Below are 17,885 nucleotides of genomic sequence, written 5' to 3' on the forward strand. Positions count from 1 at the left end.
ATGGCACGACTGGTGTAATATGAGCCTGGTATCTGAGGGGCCATTCATCAAAAGACAAGGCAATGCAAGGGTGAGATGCTTAGAGTATCCAGGTGGGCTCAGAGTGAGCGAGTGCTATGAAAGCAAGTGAATAGCTGAGACATGCAGCCCTGGTACAGTCCATGAGTTGGGTCCTTGTTCTTTGGAGCTAGGTGTGTTTGCAATGATATTTGCTGGTGCAGTCTGAGATTTAGCTCTGAAGTGAACATACCGTAAGTAGTCTGAAAATATGCCCTGAGGGTTTATACAGGCTGGCACATGTTGGATGCAAGTGTCAGAGGATGTGGGGTGCTGTGCCAGTGCCTGGGGAGCATGCCCAAGATATTGGTGCATGGTGCTCAACATGGAGATCTTTTAGAGAAATTGAAAGTTGAGCCAACCAAGAACGCAATCTGGTTTCTACACTGAATTGATTTGATGGCTAGATTGTATTGTGAGTTTGGTAAGACCATAACCCATTTTGTATTGGACTGTTAGCAAGCTGTTTAATAATCAGTAAAAAGTGTCAATTGGGAACTTGCCACTGTCTGGTAAGAATCTTGCCTAGCCACTTGAGCAAAGCAGGGAAGTTGTGGCAAGATAATCTCATTGTTGAGATGACCATCTTGCTCGGTTCCACCACTCATCTCTCCTTAGCCCAAGTTACTCAGAGCCTAGTAAGATTCTGCTCTACATGTCATTTTGTGAAGAATTACTCAGCTTTTCCAAGAGTTAATCATCATTAAAATTCTCCAATTATGTTGAAAGAGGATGAGCCTCATCTCTTTTAGCGATTCTTAACAAAGCTATACACTAAGAGGGTGAACCTGACAACACATTACTTTTTGGTCCAACTTTCTCATTTCAGCAGGAAAGATCTCTGGTACCTGACTCTTCAGTTTGTGATGCAGTACATCTTAGACCCCCTTAGACTTTTCCAGCTTAGTGTGAGCAGAATTCTTCACATACTCCGAAGGTGAAGCCATTCATATGACAAGCAGTGTTGATTAAAAGAACATTAAATGTGTCTGTTGAAGATGAGGTGGAAATTCCAGTTGTCTCTGCTTTATATAGAGGACACAATGATCTTTCAACTGGCAGTATACAGATTGCCTTGACAGGTTAATTCAGAAGTGAAGGAAACAAAATTCTGCAAGAAATTGTTTAGCCATCCTGAAGTATAAGAATGATGTTCTACTTTTATGTGAGTGTTCAGACATGACAGCAGTCATGAGGTTCCTCTAATCTTGTCTTTTTGTCCAAAATATTTTGTGGCAACTTCAGATGTAGTGTCAACAGTCATGATTACAAATCTTCTCGTTTAAACTGGAAATTTTCACTGATTTTTTTCAGTATTTGTACAAATCTTTTGAACAGTTTAATCTATACTCTGCAGCCTTCCTGATGATTCATTCCTCTTTGTCCTAAATATGAGAATATGGTACCAGAACCTCAAGATGTTATTGTTTTGCTGCTGCAGTTAAATAGTAATACTTCTTAGTTGCTGCAAATTCACAATTCAGCTGTCTCTCATTGTCATATTTTTGCTTCAACAGAATTTATGATAAAAGAGATGCAACTAATCGAAATCAAGTTAAGCAGAAGTGGTATCTTAGCATTGAGCATTTACCTGTCTTCATACTGATGTGTCGGGTCCTTTCAGTATTATGAACTTTGGGATACTGTTACTAATCCTAATGTTCTGCTTCTGTTTCCAAAAGAATGGTTCCAAGCCAGTCTTCAGGTCATTGTCTCCTTATGCCAGTTTGAATGAACAGATGAGGAGGAATTGTGAGACCATCACAGTGCTTGAATCCGTGAAATTTGGGAAGAGATGGTAGTGTTCAAAATGCATTCAATCACAAGGGGAATACTGACAGATGTTTCAGTTTATAATGTTAAGAAGTCATCTTTAGATAATATTGTTTGGAACTGATAAAGTACTTGGGGAGATATGTCAAGGTATGTTTAATGATAGCAGGGGAAACATTTCAGGCAAACCATTATAGCTTTCCACCTCATTTGCAGTATGAAACAAATTTTTATTCTGAAGTAACTAATCTTAGGAGGCTCTGCATTTTGTTTTGGCTCCGCCATTAGCTTATAAAGCCGAGAAAAAATTTCTACCTTTTCTAATTTTCCTTTGACCTTTTATTATTTAACCTCTTCTGACTTTTAAATGAGTTTGGAGTAAACACACTCCCTTCTACCTGGAAGAGGAGATTATTGGTGAAGTACAAAAAGCTTTTTTGGTACTTGGTATCCTATATGTTAGAGAATGTAGCCTTAATGTTAAGTGCCATGTCCTCTGGACCATGAAGACGAAATTCTGTCAGTTGCAAGCAGTTTTGTCAACCAAAGCTCTCTATCTGTCAATACTATGAAACTTGCTCCCATGTCTAACCAGAAACTTGTAGGTGCTCATTGACAAAATGTATATTCCTGGTCACTGATTTCCTCAGGAAAATCTTTGCATTCATTTTTCACGAAGACAATTCCACCTTATTCATGTTTTTGTGTTATTTTGCTTTTCTGATTGAATACTGCTTTGGCATATCTTTTGAGAGTAATCTACTTTCTTACATTAAAAACAATTGTCTTTAAAAACATTAGTGCTATATCTAGCTGCCTCCGGAATACATTCAATGTTTTGGCATCAACTACATCCTGTGGTAATGAATTCCACAGGCTCACCGCCCTTTGTGTGAAGAAATGTCTCCTCATCTCCATCCTAAATGGTCTACCCGAATCCTCAGACTGTGACCCCTGGTTCTGGACATACCTACAATTGGGAACATTCTCCCTGCATGTACCCTGTCTAGTTCTGTTGGAATTTTATAAGTCTCTATGGGATCCCCCCTCATTCGTCTGCACTCCAACAAAAACAATCCTAACCTAGTCCATCTCTCCTCATAAGTCAATCCTGCCATACCTGGAATCAGCCTGGTAAACCTTCGCTGCACTCCCTCAAGAGCAAGAGCATCCTTCTTTAGAAAAGGAGACCAAAACTGCACACAATATTCTAGGTGTGGCCTCACCAAGGCGGGGTATAACTGCAAAAACACATCCCTGCCTCTTTACTCAAAACCTCTTGCAATGAAGGCCAACATACCATTTGCCATCTTTACCGCCTGCTGCACCTGCATGCTTATCTTTGGCGACTGGTGCACAAGGATGCCCAGGTCCTGCTGCACACTCCCCTCTCCCAATTTACAGCCATTTGGGTAGTAATCTGCCTTTTTTGTTTTTGCTTCCAGAGTGAATAACCTCACATTCATTCAAATTATACCGTATCTGCCATTGAGTGATAAGAAATAGTTTGTTACATAATAGTAGGACAACTGGATACATTCTCGTAAGACTGGTTAACTGAATTAGCACTGTTAAATTAATCGTGGATCTTCTGAGTAACTAGATCTATGCAACATATTTGTACACTAAAACAAAAACATCAATTGATGAAGAAACTCGGCAGGTCTGGCAGCACCTGTGGAGAGAAAGCAGAGTTAATGTTTCAAGTCCATTGACTTGATAAGGTTCCCCATGGTAGGCTCATGCAGAAGGTAAGGAGACATGGGACAGGGGGAAATGTGGCAGGTTGGATTCAGAATTGGCTGACCCTTAGAAGACAAAGGATGGTAGTGGACGGAAAATATAAAACATGGTGCTCAGTTACGAGTGGTGTACCACAAGGATCTGTTCTGGGTCCTCTTCTATTTGTGATTTTTGTAAATGATTTGGATGAAGGAGTGGAAGGGTGGATTAGTAAGTTCACGGACGATACGAAGGTGGGTCGCGTTGTGGACAGTGCGGAGGGTTGTTCTAGGTTACAAAGGGACATTGATAGGATGCAGAGCTGGGCTGAGAAGTGGCAGATGGAGTTTAACCCTGAAAAGTGTGAGGTGATTCATTTTGGAAGGACAAACTTGAAAGCAGAATGCAGGGTTAACGGAAAGATTCTTGGCAGTGTGGAGGAGCAGAGGGATCTTGGGGTTCATGTCCACAGTTCCCTGAAAGCTGCCACCCAGGTGGACAGAGTTGTTAAGAAGGTGTATGGTGTGTTAGCTTTCATTAATAGAGGGATTGAGTTCAAGAGCCGTGAAGTTATGCTCCAGCTATACAAAAGCCTGGTTCACCACATCTGGAGTATTGTGTCCAGTTCTGGTTGCCTCATTACAGGAAAGATGTGGAAGCGTTGGAAAAGGTGCAGAGGAGATTTACCAGGATGTTGCCTGGAATGGAGGGAAGGTCTTACGAGGAAAGGTTGAGAGAACTAGGTCTTTTCTCTTTAGAACGACGAAGGACGAGAGGTGACTTGATAGAGGTGTACAAAATGATCAGAGGTATAGATAGACAGCCAGAGACATTTTCCTAGGGTGGAGGTAGCTATTACGAGGGGGGATAGTTTTAAAGTGAGTGGAGGTAGATATAGGGGAGACGTCAGAAGTAAGTTCTTTACTCAGAGAGTGGTCGGGGCATGGAATGCATTGCCGAAGAGGGTAGTGGAGTCGGCCTTATTAGGGGCATTTGAGCGGCTATTAGATAGACATATGGATGATAGTATAAGGTAGGGGTGGTGGTTAGATAGACCTTAGGATTAGGATAAAAGTTCAGCACAACATCGTGGGCCGAAGGGCCTGTACTGTTCTATGTTCTTCACTGAAGAATTTGTTTTTGTTTTAAGTATCCAGCATCCGAGTTCTTTATTTATATTATTATGGATGTACAGTAGATTGATGTACCACCAAGAACAAACCAACTGGATCCTACCAGACTGTTATTTATACTTTGGCTGGCAGAGCTGTTCCAAATCTTCTGAGTTAACCCCTTCTGGAAAACTGCCTTATTCAAAGCTGTCATGTGGTGTAATAGCTTTTACCTTCAGCTTTCAATTCCAACAGCAAAATAGTGGGAACTTTGGAAATTGAAGTAACTTTTCTGTTCAGTCACAGTGATGGCACTGAACGTTTAAATCCCAAAAGAAAGCTCTTGTGGCTTTGGGGGTCAAGGCAAATCGGGGCAGGGCAGGATTAGCATATGTAACTTGATGATCAACCATTAACATATCGAATTGTGGAACAGGTTTGACTAGTCAAATGGCCTCCTCGTGCTCCTATGTTCTAAATTTCTCTGTCCAGTGACAGGGAGAGCCAGCCATGTGGGCAGGGAAAGGGTGTTACGGTGTTGAGAACGATCATATGGAATGGTTGAGCAGGTGCTACGGGCCGAATGGCCTCCTCCTGCTGCTATCTTCTCTGTTCAGTGAGAGGAACAGCCAGCCTGCCCTGAAGTGGTTGGAGATATCAAGGTATTTTTCTGGACGATCAGCCATGATCACATTGAATGGTAGAGCAGATTTGAGGGGCCGAACGGCCTGCTCCTATCCTTTCCCGTCCAGCGGGAGGTAGAGCCAACCAGCCCTGGCGGGGGGAAGAGGGAAAAAGGGCGAGGCCGAGCGCGAGGGAGCGCAAGAACGCAGAACGAGACACGACGACCGTTGGCTAGTGATGTCACGGCGTGGACGGCGCGCTCCGCCCTACCTGCGCACTGATTGGTTACCTGCGCTACGCCTCCTGTGATTGGTCCGAACTCGGGCGGCCGCACCCGATTGGAAAAAATAACCGCGAACAACGGGGAGCCGGCGAAGGTTCTCCATTCACAACTTCCTGCTGTTTCAGGTTTGATTCTCCCGCCTGGCTGCTCCGCTGAGCGAGGATCAACAGGGTTAGATCGAGTTCGTCACATCGGGGGCGGGTGGTCAGAGATTGAAAGAGCGAGAGGTTTCTCTTAAAAAAAAGAGAAGCTACGGGCCGGTGAATGAAATAAACATGGAGCGGTACCATCGTCACCGCCAGCCCGCTGTCCATTGCGGCGAGAACGATGCCCATCGCAAGAAAATGTTGGCAGCTCCTGGGCCCTGCGACCGGGAAGCTGCCCACGGACCGCAACGTGAGGATTCAGAGAGAAGAAATAAGTTCGTAAGTGCTGCCGCAAACTTTCGCCCGTTTCAGAGAGGGACATAGGGACAGTTCTGCTTTAGAGAGTCAGCTTCTGTACTTGCGAATTGCAGTTGCTGCGATGTTTAGTGCTCAATGAAGAACGGGGCAATTTAGACTTTTTCTGTTCGTAATTTGTTTATAAGGCAGTGGGCTGCACTCGTTTAAAGTTGCTGTGTTGTGAGATTAATATTGATACCTAAAAAGTTGTCCACATTCTGAGATGTTAGATATTTTAGACTCGGTTTCCTGAGCCCTATGAGTCAGGGTTAATCTGACGTGTCTGTGTGCTGTTGTATCTGGAGGGAAGAGCAGTGTCTTCAGAAACTGAAGGCATGTTGTTTATGTTAAGATGTCAGCTGACTTGGACGGAAATTTGTTGGACTTAATTCTGCCTTTTTCTTGTTTGATCATTATGATAATGCTAGCTAAAACAAATTAATCAGTTTCACTTAATCAGTATTTCGAAGATGATGCCAACATTACTTGAAGAGACAGGATCATAATGTTGCACTAACAGCAATGAGTGCGTGTTAATAAATGTATGGGAGTTTTGGGAAAAGATTTTATCCGCCAGGGTAAAAATATGGAATGTACTCCCAAGGTATTGTTGGGGCGATGGAATAGAAATTAGGTAACAACACCAGAGAAAAAGCAATGATGGATACTGAAGGATAAATTTGACAGAGCATTTGGGCCTTACAGCATCTCTCTCCGCTAATGAGGTTCCCTTAAAGATCAACAGGCTGTCTATGTTTGGAGCCACAGGAGATGAGGGGGAGATTTTTTTATTAAATATTTCTCCTCCGTGTTTGCTGAGGAGAAAATCATGGATGCTAAGGAAAGAATGGAAACAAGTGGAGATGTTTTGGACTGCATACATATTACCAGAGAGGAGGTGTTTGCAACCTTAGGTTGCATTAAGGTGGATAAATCCCGTGGGCCTGATCAAGACTATCTTTTTTCATCTTGGATGTTGTGGGAGGCTAGGGAAGAAATTGCAGAAATTTCTGCTTGATCTTTAGCCACTGGTGAAGTTCCAGAAGACTGGACAGTGGCTAATGTTGTTCCATAGTTGGAGAGGTAGCAAAGACAATCCAGGGAACTACAGGCAGATGGTCCTGACATCAGTGGTATGCAAGTTATTGGAGAGGATACTGAGGGACAGGATCAACCAACATTTTGATAGTCAAGGCCTGATTAGGGATAGTCAGCATGGATTTGTGCATGGGAAGCCAGTCTGACAAATATTTTAGAGTTTTTCGAAGAGGTAACCAAGAGGATAGACGAGGGTTGGGCAGTGAATGTTGTCTACGTGTACTTTAGTAAGGCCTTTGACAAGCTCCTGTACAGCAGGTTAGTCATGAAAGTTGGCTTGCAAGGGATCCAGGGAGAGCTAGTTAATTGGATTCAAAATTGGCTCTATGGTAGGAAGCAGAGGGTGATGCTTGAAGGTTGTTTCTTACACTGGAGGCCTGTGACTAGTGGTGTGCCACAAGTGTCAGTGCTGGGACCTTTGCTATTTGTTATTATAAATGATCTGGATATGAATGGACAAGGCATGATTAGTAAGTTTACGAATGATACAAAGTTAGGAGATATTGTTGATAATGAGGAAGGTTATCAAAAATTGGAGGGATCTTGATCAGATGGGGAAGTGGGCTGAGGACTGGCAAATGCAATTCAATACAGATAAGTATGAGGTGTTGCACTTTGGAAAGTCAAACCCAAGTAGGACACTTACAGTAAATGGTAAGGTCCTGAGGAGTGTTGTGGAACAGAGGGACCTAGGAGTACAAGTACATAGTTTGTTGAAAGTGGCATCACAGGTAGACAGGGTGGTGAAGGCAGCATTTGGCATGCTGGCCTTCATTGATTGAGGCACTGAGTGTGGGAGTTGGGAAATTCTGCTACAGTTGTGTAAGTCATTAGTGAGGCCGCACTTGGAGTATTGTGTAGAGTTTTAATCATTTTGTTATAGGAAAGACGTAGTTAAACTGGAAAGTGTGTTAGGAAGATTAACAAAGATGTTGCCAGGACTTGTAGGCCTGAGCTATAGGGAGAGGATGGCCAGGATAGGACTTTATTCCTTGGAACATAGCTGAATGAGGGGTGACCTTTTATTGAGTGTATAAAATCATGAGGAGCATAGATAGGATGAATGCATATCGTTTTTTTCCGAGGGATGAGGAATTGAACACTGGAGGGCATACGTTTAAGGTGAGAGGGGAAAGATTTAAGAAGGACCTGAGGGGCAACTTCTTCACGTGGAGAGTGGTGCATATGTGGAATGGACTGTTGGAGAAAGTACAATAGCAACATTTAAAAAACATTTGGATGGGAAGGGTTCAGAGGGATATGGACCAAATGTGGGCAGTTGGAACTAGCTGAGTGGGCACCATTGGTCAGCATGGACCAGTTTGGGCTGAAGGGCCTATTTCCATGCTGCATTACTCTATGGATCTTTGGCTCGAACACTAAGAGCACATGAAGAGGAGGAAGCCACATGTTTGAAATATCAGAATTGATGGCTATTCTGAGCTTGCATGAAAGAGTCGACAAGGCTGTAGGGCAGTTCGGCCATTATCTTGTTGAATGCGGGGCAGGGCTACGGAACTGAATGGCCTATTCTTATTTCTTATGGAACTTGGAGGATTCCTGTAACCTATGCTAACCTATTATGCAATCTATACTTGACCACATCCTCACCAATCTGCCAACCAACTGACCGAATCCAGTCTTCATATCCTCCATCCTGTTGTGTGGCATTATCACCTTGCTAAGTGGGATTATTTTTGAACAGATTTAGCAACTTAACTCGGCATTGAGAAGTGCCTTGGGTATCATTAGCTGCAGACTTGTACTGATAAGCAATCTGAAACCTCATGACCTGGCATAAATTCTGCTTCACTATTACTATAAAAGCTTGGGGATCAACTCTGGCACATTAAAGAGTGCAGGATGGCATGCCCAGAACAGCAGCAGCACTCAAAAATGTGGAGTTAGTGATGAAGCTACAGCACAGGACAGTCTACATGTCAAAACAGCAAGTGATAGACATGGCTAAGTGGTCCCTCAATGAACAAATCAGATCTAAGCATGCCCAGTTGTGAATGGTGGTAGACAATTAAACAACTCACTGGAGTAGGAGGATCCACAAATATCCCCATCATTCATGATGGCGAGCCCAACATATCAGTGCAAACAACGAGGCCGAAACATTTGCAACAATCAGGCAAAAATGCCGAGTGGATGACCCACCCTGGCCCTCCCTGGAGGTTTGTCGCAACACAGGTGCCAGTCTTCAGCCAATTAGATTTACTTTCTACGTATCAAAAAATGGCTGAAGACATTAGAGCAAACTTATGGGTCCTAACAATGTTGTAGCAATAATACTGAAAATGTGTGCTCCAGAACTTGCTGTGCATCAAGCCAAGGCGTTCAGCACATCTACAATGCTGGTATCTTTCCAGCGATGTGGAAGATTAGCCCTAATTTGTCCTGTAGACATAAAGCAGGATGAATCCAGTTTGGCCAGTTACTGCCCTGTCAATGTGCTCTTGATCATCGGTAAATGGAAGAGGTCATAAGTGTAATATTTGCTTTCCAATAACCTGCTCACTGACATTCAGTTTGAATTCTGCTGGCACTACTCGGCACTTGAGCTCATTTACAGCCTTAGTTCAAACATGGCCAAAAGAGTTAAATTGCAGTGCTGAGATGAGTGTCTGCCCCTAACATCAAGATCGCATTTGACCAAGCATGGTATTAAATACCCCGAGCAAAACAGTAATAGATGGGAATTGGTGAAAATTCTGAGCTGGTTGGAATCATGCCTTCTACAAAGGAAGATGTTCTTGTTGGTAGTTGGTCAGCTCAGCTCCAGGACATCTTTTGCAGGAGTTTCTTGATAGTGTCCTACACCCAAACATCTTCATTTTCGGCTGCTTCATCATTGACAGCAAGGTCTGGACGACGTCTTGGCTTGGCTGTAACAGTTTTGCCACATAGATACCAGGCAATGATTATCTGCAACAAGAGAAAATCCAACCATCATCCCTTGCCTTTCAGTGGCATTACCATTGCTGGATTCCCTCAATATCAACATCCTGGGGGTTACCATTGACCAGAATCTTAAGACTAACCAAATAAGTACTGTGGCTACAACAGCAGGTTAGAGCCTAGGATATTAGCAATGCTGAGTACTCCCCAATGCCTGTCCACATTGCACAAGTCAGGAGTGGGATGGAATACTTCCCAGTTGCTTGGATGAACGTAGCTCCAACATCACTCAAAAAGCTTGACACCATTTCAAGACAAGCAGCCTACTTGATTGCCACCTCATCCACAAACATCCACCCCCTTCAGCACTTATGCTTGGTGGCAACGGTGTGTACCATCTACGATATAGACTCCTGCAATTCAGCAAGGCTCCTTCGATGGCACCTTCTAACCATGGCCATGAATATCTTAAAAATAGGACAGTACCATACATGGGAACGCCACCACCTGCAATTGCCTCTGCAAGTCACTCACCATCCTGACTTGGAATGTTATTGCCATTTTAGTGTTGTTGTGTCAAAATCCTGGAATTCCTCCTTAACAATGTTGTAGGTGAACCAACTCCAGACAGTCAAGAGGTTACCTTACTGCTACCTTCTCAAGTGCAATGAGCGGTTTGCAGTTAATGCTGGCCCAGCCAGCAAAGACCACATCTCCAAAATGAATTTAAAACTTATATGTAGGCAGTATTTAGATGGCACTTTCCAAATAGAATCTCTGAAATTCACTGTACAGAAGGAGGCCACTTGACTCATGCCCATACTGGCTCCCTTACCTACCACAAATCTCTTGCTTATTCTTCATATCCTTGCACCCTTTTTCATTCCAAAGAATCATCCAAAGCCTCCATTGAATCTTTCTTATTCATGCTTCTAGGCAGTGCATTCCATGCGGTAACTATTCATTATGTGAAAACATTTTTCTTACATCATGCTTCTTTTGCACACAACTTTAAATCTGCGCCCACTCATTCTTGTTCCTTTTTTTTATGAAAGGGAACAGCTTCACCCTCTGTACGCTCATGAATTTGGAAGCTTTCTATCAAGTCCACCATCTCTCCAAGGAGAACAGGCCCAATGTCTTCCATCTATCCACATAACCAAATGGTTCCAGCAATGAGACACTAATTGTAAGTTGCATCTGCACTCCAATGCATCCCCATCTTTCCTATAATGTGAACCACAACTGTATGCAATACCACAGCTAAGTTCTAATATAAATTCAATATCTCTTCTATGCCCCTATTAATAAAGCTTGTGACATGATATGCTTTATAAATTGTGTATCCACCTGGTGTTCAACCTTCAATGTGCATACATGTACCAGGTTCCTCTGCTCCTACACCGCCTTTAAAATTTTAATCCCCCAATTCTATATTGTATTTGTGTTCTTTCAACCAAATGCATCGCCTCTCACTATTTTGCATTGGATCTCATCTGCCACCTATCCACCCACTTCACCAACTTGTCAGTGTCCTTTTGGTGTTTCACACAGTCGTCCCCATGACTTAGGTTTTTGCTTGGAAATATTCTGAGGGATAAGGATTGCAGACACTTGGGAAAATCGCCACCAGCACATTCCCTTCTGAGCCTCCCATCAATGTGAGTTGGAACTAATATCACCATTCCTTCTGTGTCACTGGATTCAACTGCAGAAACTCCTCTCCCTGACTTGAAGTCTGATAGTTCGATCTGTTTTGAGTGGCCTAGAAGGCCTCGTTGATTGTTCAGTACTACTGAGCTTTAAATTTAAAGGTAGACGGCAAAGTGCAATCCTCTGGTAGGTAATACCAGGTGCATCACTGCTCTAAAATTTTGCATAAATGATGATTTGGAGAATAATCTGTTGTTTAACTTTGTGAATAACACCAAGTGGTTCAAATGGCTGAAGATGCACATAAACGTGTTAATCCAAAGAGATCTTGTGAAGCAAGTTCACTGATGAGAAAGCAAATAAGATATTCAAATGGCTATTTGTGGAATGTTAGCTATATCTCATTTGATGGCATTGTTGCTTCTAAGACTGAAAGTTGTGAATTCAAGACCTACTATAGGGATGAGAGCATTAACCGTCTCAACTGAAGAGGAGCTTTTTTTTTAAGAGGTGCTGATTTTCAGATGAGTTATTAAACTGAAGCATTATCTAACCCCTCAAGTGGATGGAAAAGGTCCCATGGTTTTATTTGAAGAAGTGTTGAAGAGATCTCTCTGCTGTCCTGACCAGCTAACATTTGTCTATTGATTCGCAAAACTCAAAATGATTATCTGTTCATTATCAGAGTTGTTTGTGAGTTTGTTTTGCTGTATTTCCTGCACTACACTCAAGAATGCACTTCAGAAATGTTTCTTCAGAGGTTTTTAAAAAAAGCTAATAATTAGGAGATTGTTGTAGGCATCCTTGTTGTTCGGATATTCCAGGGATGAGTGTAGGACCAGGAAGATGGTGTCTGCTGTGGACCTGCTGCGCCAGTACGCGAATTGCAGAGAATCGAAGCAGTTTGGTAGGTTGGAGTTGATTGAGCCATGACAAATCTCTCAAGCACTTCATAATTATGGATGTCAGAGCTACTGTGCAGTAGTCATTGAGGCACACTGCATAATTTTTCTTTTGACGCTAAGGTAATGTGGTCTTCTTGGAGCAGGTGGGTACTTAAGATCATTGTACGGAGAGGTTAAAGATGTCTGTGAATCTGCCTGCCAGCTGGTCCCAATGGGATCAGAGTGCATGGCCGGGAACTCCATCCCAGCCAGTCGCTTTCCATGGGTTCACTCTCCCAGAAGGCCAATCTAACATTTGCAGTGGTGACTGTAGGTACAGGTGCATCTCAGACTGTTGAGATAGGTGGCAACGTTTCACTGACCTTCTCTTCAAAGTGAGCATAGTATGCATTGAGCTCGTCAGGTTGGGATGTACTGTTGCTTGCAATTCTGTTCGATTTTGCTTTGTAATCTATTATGTTGTGTAAGCCTTGCCACAAATGACGCTTTGTTTGTCATTGGTCTGAGTCTCTAGCTTAGTTTGGTGTCTCCGATGGCCTTATGAAGGTCGTACCTGGATTTCCTGTATAAGTCAGGGTTGTCTGACTTCTAAGCCTCCGACCTAGAGGTAAGTAGGGAGTGGATCTCCTGGTTTATCCATGGTTTCCGGTGGGGGAACATTCTGACTAACTTTGGCACGCTGTCTTCTACGTGCTTATCAATGAAGTCTGTGATTGTAGTGGCTTATAGTTTAGGTTGGCAGCTAAGTTCATGAATACGGACCAGTCCACCAATTGTAAGTAGTCCTGTAAAAGTCCTTTTGCCTTCGACAACACTGCGCTACTTTCTACACTGGGTCCGCACACTTCAATTTGTGTTTTCTACCACCCCTAGCCTTGCTCTAAGGCACTCAAGCCCAGCTTACTCTCTGGCTAAGATACCACATGCTTTATTAGCAACTTGGTCAACCTATGCTGCCAGGTTCAATGACATGTACACATATATAGACAGGTCCCTTTTGTTCCTCTCACACTCAAAAACTGTACCTTTTTCTCATTATTGTCTTGGTGTTCCTACTAATCAGTCGCTTCACAGCTCCCTATTAAATTTCATCCGACACTTGTCTGCCCATTTCACCAACCTAGTTCCATTGGATGTTCTACATTGTCCTTACAGTCCACAATGCTTCTAAGGTTTTTTTTTGTACCCCCCTCAAATTTTATAGTTCTGCCTTGTGCACCAAAATCTAGTCATCAACACGTATCAGGAAAAGCAAGGACACCAATATTAACTCCTGGGAAACATCATTACAAGCCTCCTAGTCTAAAAGAAATATCTGAAACACTACCCTCTGTGACTCTTTCCCTTTTAATTGATGATTTCTGTTTTGTTGTCCTTCATCAATTGTCTTTTACACCACATTTAACAGCATTGCTATCATCAAATTCATCTATTACCTCATCAAAAACCTCCAGCAAGTTACTTAAACACTGTTTTCCCCTTAATAAAGCATTAATGGCTTTCTCTAATTAACTTGCATTTGCCCAAGTGACAATTTTGTTCTGCATTAGCATTTCTAATATCATTAATACCATATATGTTAAAGCACTTTTGCTTTTGAGTCACAGGTAATGACCTAGCTCAAGTAATTAGTCATTCTTAGGGTATTAACATTGTTGGCTCATTATTAAAACTTCTAAAGGTCTCAATGAACAGATGCAAACTTTGAGCCACTAACCTGAATGATTGGGTTATGCTGCTCCTATGCAATGAACACATTTAATTTAGGACTTGAAATCCGTGGACTGGAGAAACTAAATATGTGTGGAATGGAAATACTAGATTTTTAATTTTTGATAGTAGAATTACTAAATCATTTCTACTGGTTTGTCATTATTCATGATTTAAGACACATTTTGCTTTGAGTTCCGCTTGTATCAAGCTCACAGGACAATATCAAAGTTGCATTTTCTAAATTATTTTGATGTATTTGTTGTAAGAAAATATATTTATGTTGATTGCCATGTATGTCACATCAAGATCATAATGTATGATTTGACCTTCAATAAATTGACCTCTTGAAACCAGTATGTAAAGTTTTTGATGAGAACATAAATCTGCCAATAGTTTTTGTTTTTGCGTATTTCCTCTCTGACTCTCTCTGCAAGTACATAGTTAAATAAGTACCAATCGTCTGGTCAAGGGCCCATGCAGCTGCTTTTCCTGTATGTGTCTTGACAATGAAGTGGTAGTGCTTTCAGTAGAGCTGTTTCTTTTGCCTGAGTCGATCTTGCTCTTCCCTTTGTCAGAATCTTTCATTACTTTTATTTCATTTTTGGTTTGGAACTGAGACCTGAGAGCTGAAAGTGACACTTGAGCAGTGAGCAGCAACTCACTGAAGAAGAGCACAAACAAACTGATAGTTGTTGAAGAGGCAAGGCTTGGAAGTTAACTTAGGTTGATCCTTGTTCAAAGAACACTACAGACGTTTTGGTTCTGGAGATGCCTTATGATGAAGCAGATGGCAGATGTTTGAATGTTAATGAACCACCACAGTGAGATCAGTGCCAAGCAGTCTAACCAAGATAATATTGAAGAAAAAAACAGAAATCCAAGTTTTTGAACTGTCAGAAGAATTGTGACTACCAAACTATTGGAAGGAGCTCTGATTGCTCTCTATTGAAAGTTGGAAAATAGGTTATAAGCATGAAGTGAATATTCCTTGGAGCCTTCTGGAAGCTATTTGCATTGACCGGAGTTTTCAGAAATCAAACAAGATACAATCCCACATACCTCTGATGTTATAAATCATGGAAACTACTTAAGTGAACTGGCTAGTTAGATCTTTTTTAAATCATCCCCTAACTGTGTCTATGTCTGAGTGGGAGCTAGGATCTGAGAAGACTGGCATTAAATTGTAGACGCTAATGAATTTACGTTGTTTAATTTTGCTCTGATAAAGCTGCTGTATTATTAATAAAGTGTTAGTTATCTTGTTTTAAGCTATGAACTTGATGTCTGGTGTTAGTTATTCAAAAAGTCCGATTAGTAACTATTGGGCAATTTTGAGTATCATTGAGTACTTTAATTTTACTTTGTTGTGAATACAAGGATTGGGAGGCTGGTCTCTATATCATAACTCCTTTGTTATTTATCTGGCAGTGTTGGGGTCCATTGTCGTGCCCACTTTGCACTGAACTTGACTGAGTCTGAGCTTTCATTATGTGATGAGGTGAGAGTGACTGCCCTTGACATTGAGGAAATAGTTGACTGAATTTGGCATCAAAGACCTTCAGTAAAATTGGAGTCAATGGAAATTTGGAGGTTGTAGAGGTGGAAAATACCTGTATTGGTTGGAGTTGCACTAGTTCTGGTTTTGGAGGACAATCATCTTGGCAGAAGTTCTCCAGGATTATGCACTGGGCACAATCATCTTCAGGTGCTTCACTGGTGACTTATCTTACATCATAAGATCGAAGAGAGGGATGCTTACTGCTGAATGCACAATTTTCAGTACCATTTGGAATTCCTCTGACGCTGAAACAGCTTATGTTCTTAAGCAACAAGACCCGGGCAACATCTAGGTTTGGACTTTAAAAGTGGCAAGGAGCATTTGCACCACACAAGTGCCATTGAATGACCGTCTCCATCAAGAGAGAATCTAGCCATCTCCCCATGTCCAGATACTGAGCTGGAGCAGATGTATAAGTATTTTGGCTACAAAAGCGAGTCAGATACAGTGCCTCCTAACTCTGCAAAGACTGTTTACCATCTACAAGGCACAGCACAGGAGTGTGAATGAGCAAGTTCTATAGACCTAGATAGATGTGGCTCTACCAACATCCAAAACACTTGACTTGCAGCATGGTGGCTTGGTGGTTAGCACTGCTGCCTCAGTGGGACCTGGGTTCGATTCCCACCTTCTGACGACTGTGCAGACTCCATACAGACAGTCATGTGGGTTTCCTTCCACAGTCCAAAGATGTGCAGGTTAGGTGGATTGGTCGTGCTAAATAACCTCCTGCCTAGGGATGTACGGGCTATGTGGATTAGCTGTGGGAAATACAGGGTTACAGGGAAAGGGTAGGGGTGTGGGTCTGAGTGGGATGCTCTTCAGAGGTTTGGTGTCGACTCAATGGGCTGAATGGCCTGCTTCCACACTGTAGGAATTCAGTGATCTTCAAGGGCAAAGCAGTCTGCTTGATGACACTGTATCCACCACCTTCAGTATTTACTTCCTCCTCATCAATGTACAATGGCAGCTGTGTGCACCAGCAGCTCTCTACGACTCCTACAGTGCCTTTCAAACTCCTGACTCTAGGAGGACAAAGGCAGGGGAGCATAACCACCTGAAAAACCCTTCAAAACCATACATATTCCTGACTCCTTCACTGTCACTTGGTCAAAATTCTGGAGCTGCCTCCCAGAAGGTATTATAGATGCCCCAGAACCAAATGAAACAAAAAAGAGTTGGCTGTCAGCAAGAAATGCTGGCCTAATCAGCAACACCCTCATCCCATAAATCCCTAAAAGTAACTGGGGGTCATTGGTAGTTGAGCTCACTAATTGTTTTTCGCTTATCATCTGAGAATATGAGATGCAGGCTGGCTATTTTATAGATGTACCTGGTATGGCATAGCCTTTATGATACTGTTCCTTGCTGATAAGATTGGTTCAAGTATTAAGTAAAACACAGTTCATGTGAGCTGCCTGAAATGATACGCAGGGTCTTTCCATTAGAGTATTCATTCACTGAGACCCATATAATTATTAACTCCTGTGCTGACAATGCAGCACTTTTTAGGATGACAATTTGCTTGGGCTAGCAGCTCCTTGCCTATAACTCTAAAAGCAAAAGTGATTATTTTTGCCTGGTTATTACCTTGTACTTTACCTTTTCTCTATTTTCTTCTATCATACAATTTTGAGAGTTTTCTATAATTTCACAAAGCCTGTAAATTGGGCATATTTATTTATGAAATTCGAATGGGAAACTTTCAAGCTTAGTCTTAGATTCTCAAGACCTTTGTCCAATGCTCAAACCTTTTAGATGGCACATTTGAAAAGCAGCCTTATGTATGTATGCCTTCACAAAAAGCAAAACTGATTTGATACACCTGCCAGATGCTGCTTTTATTGGGTTCAATGTGTTGCCATGATTGAGGTTGGTTGTTTGAGATCTACTCCAAAACCTTAGATGCCATGATTGTAATTAACTATTTCCTGTAGATTGGTTGATGCTGGCAAGATGTCAGTGAGCAATCTGTAAAAGTGGTACTCTAAACTAGCCTCGCCTCTCAATTTGTGAAAAATGTTTTAAATATACCAGCAG

This window comes from Rhincodon typus, chromosome 6 (assembly GCF_021869965.1).
Source record: "Rhincodon typus isolate 14 chromosome 6, sRhiTyp1.1, whole genome shotgun sequence".
Lineage (NCBI taxonomy): Eukaryota > Metazoa > Chordata > Chondrichthyes > Orectolobiformes > Rhincodontidae > Rhincodon > Rhincodon typus.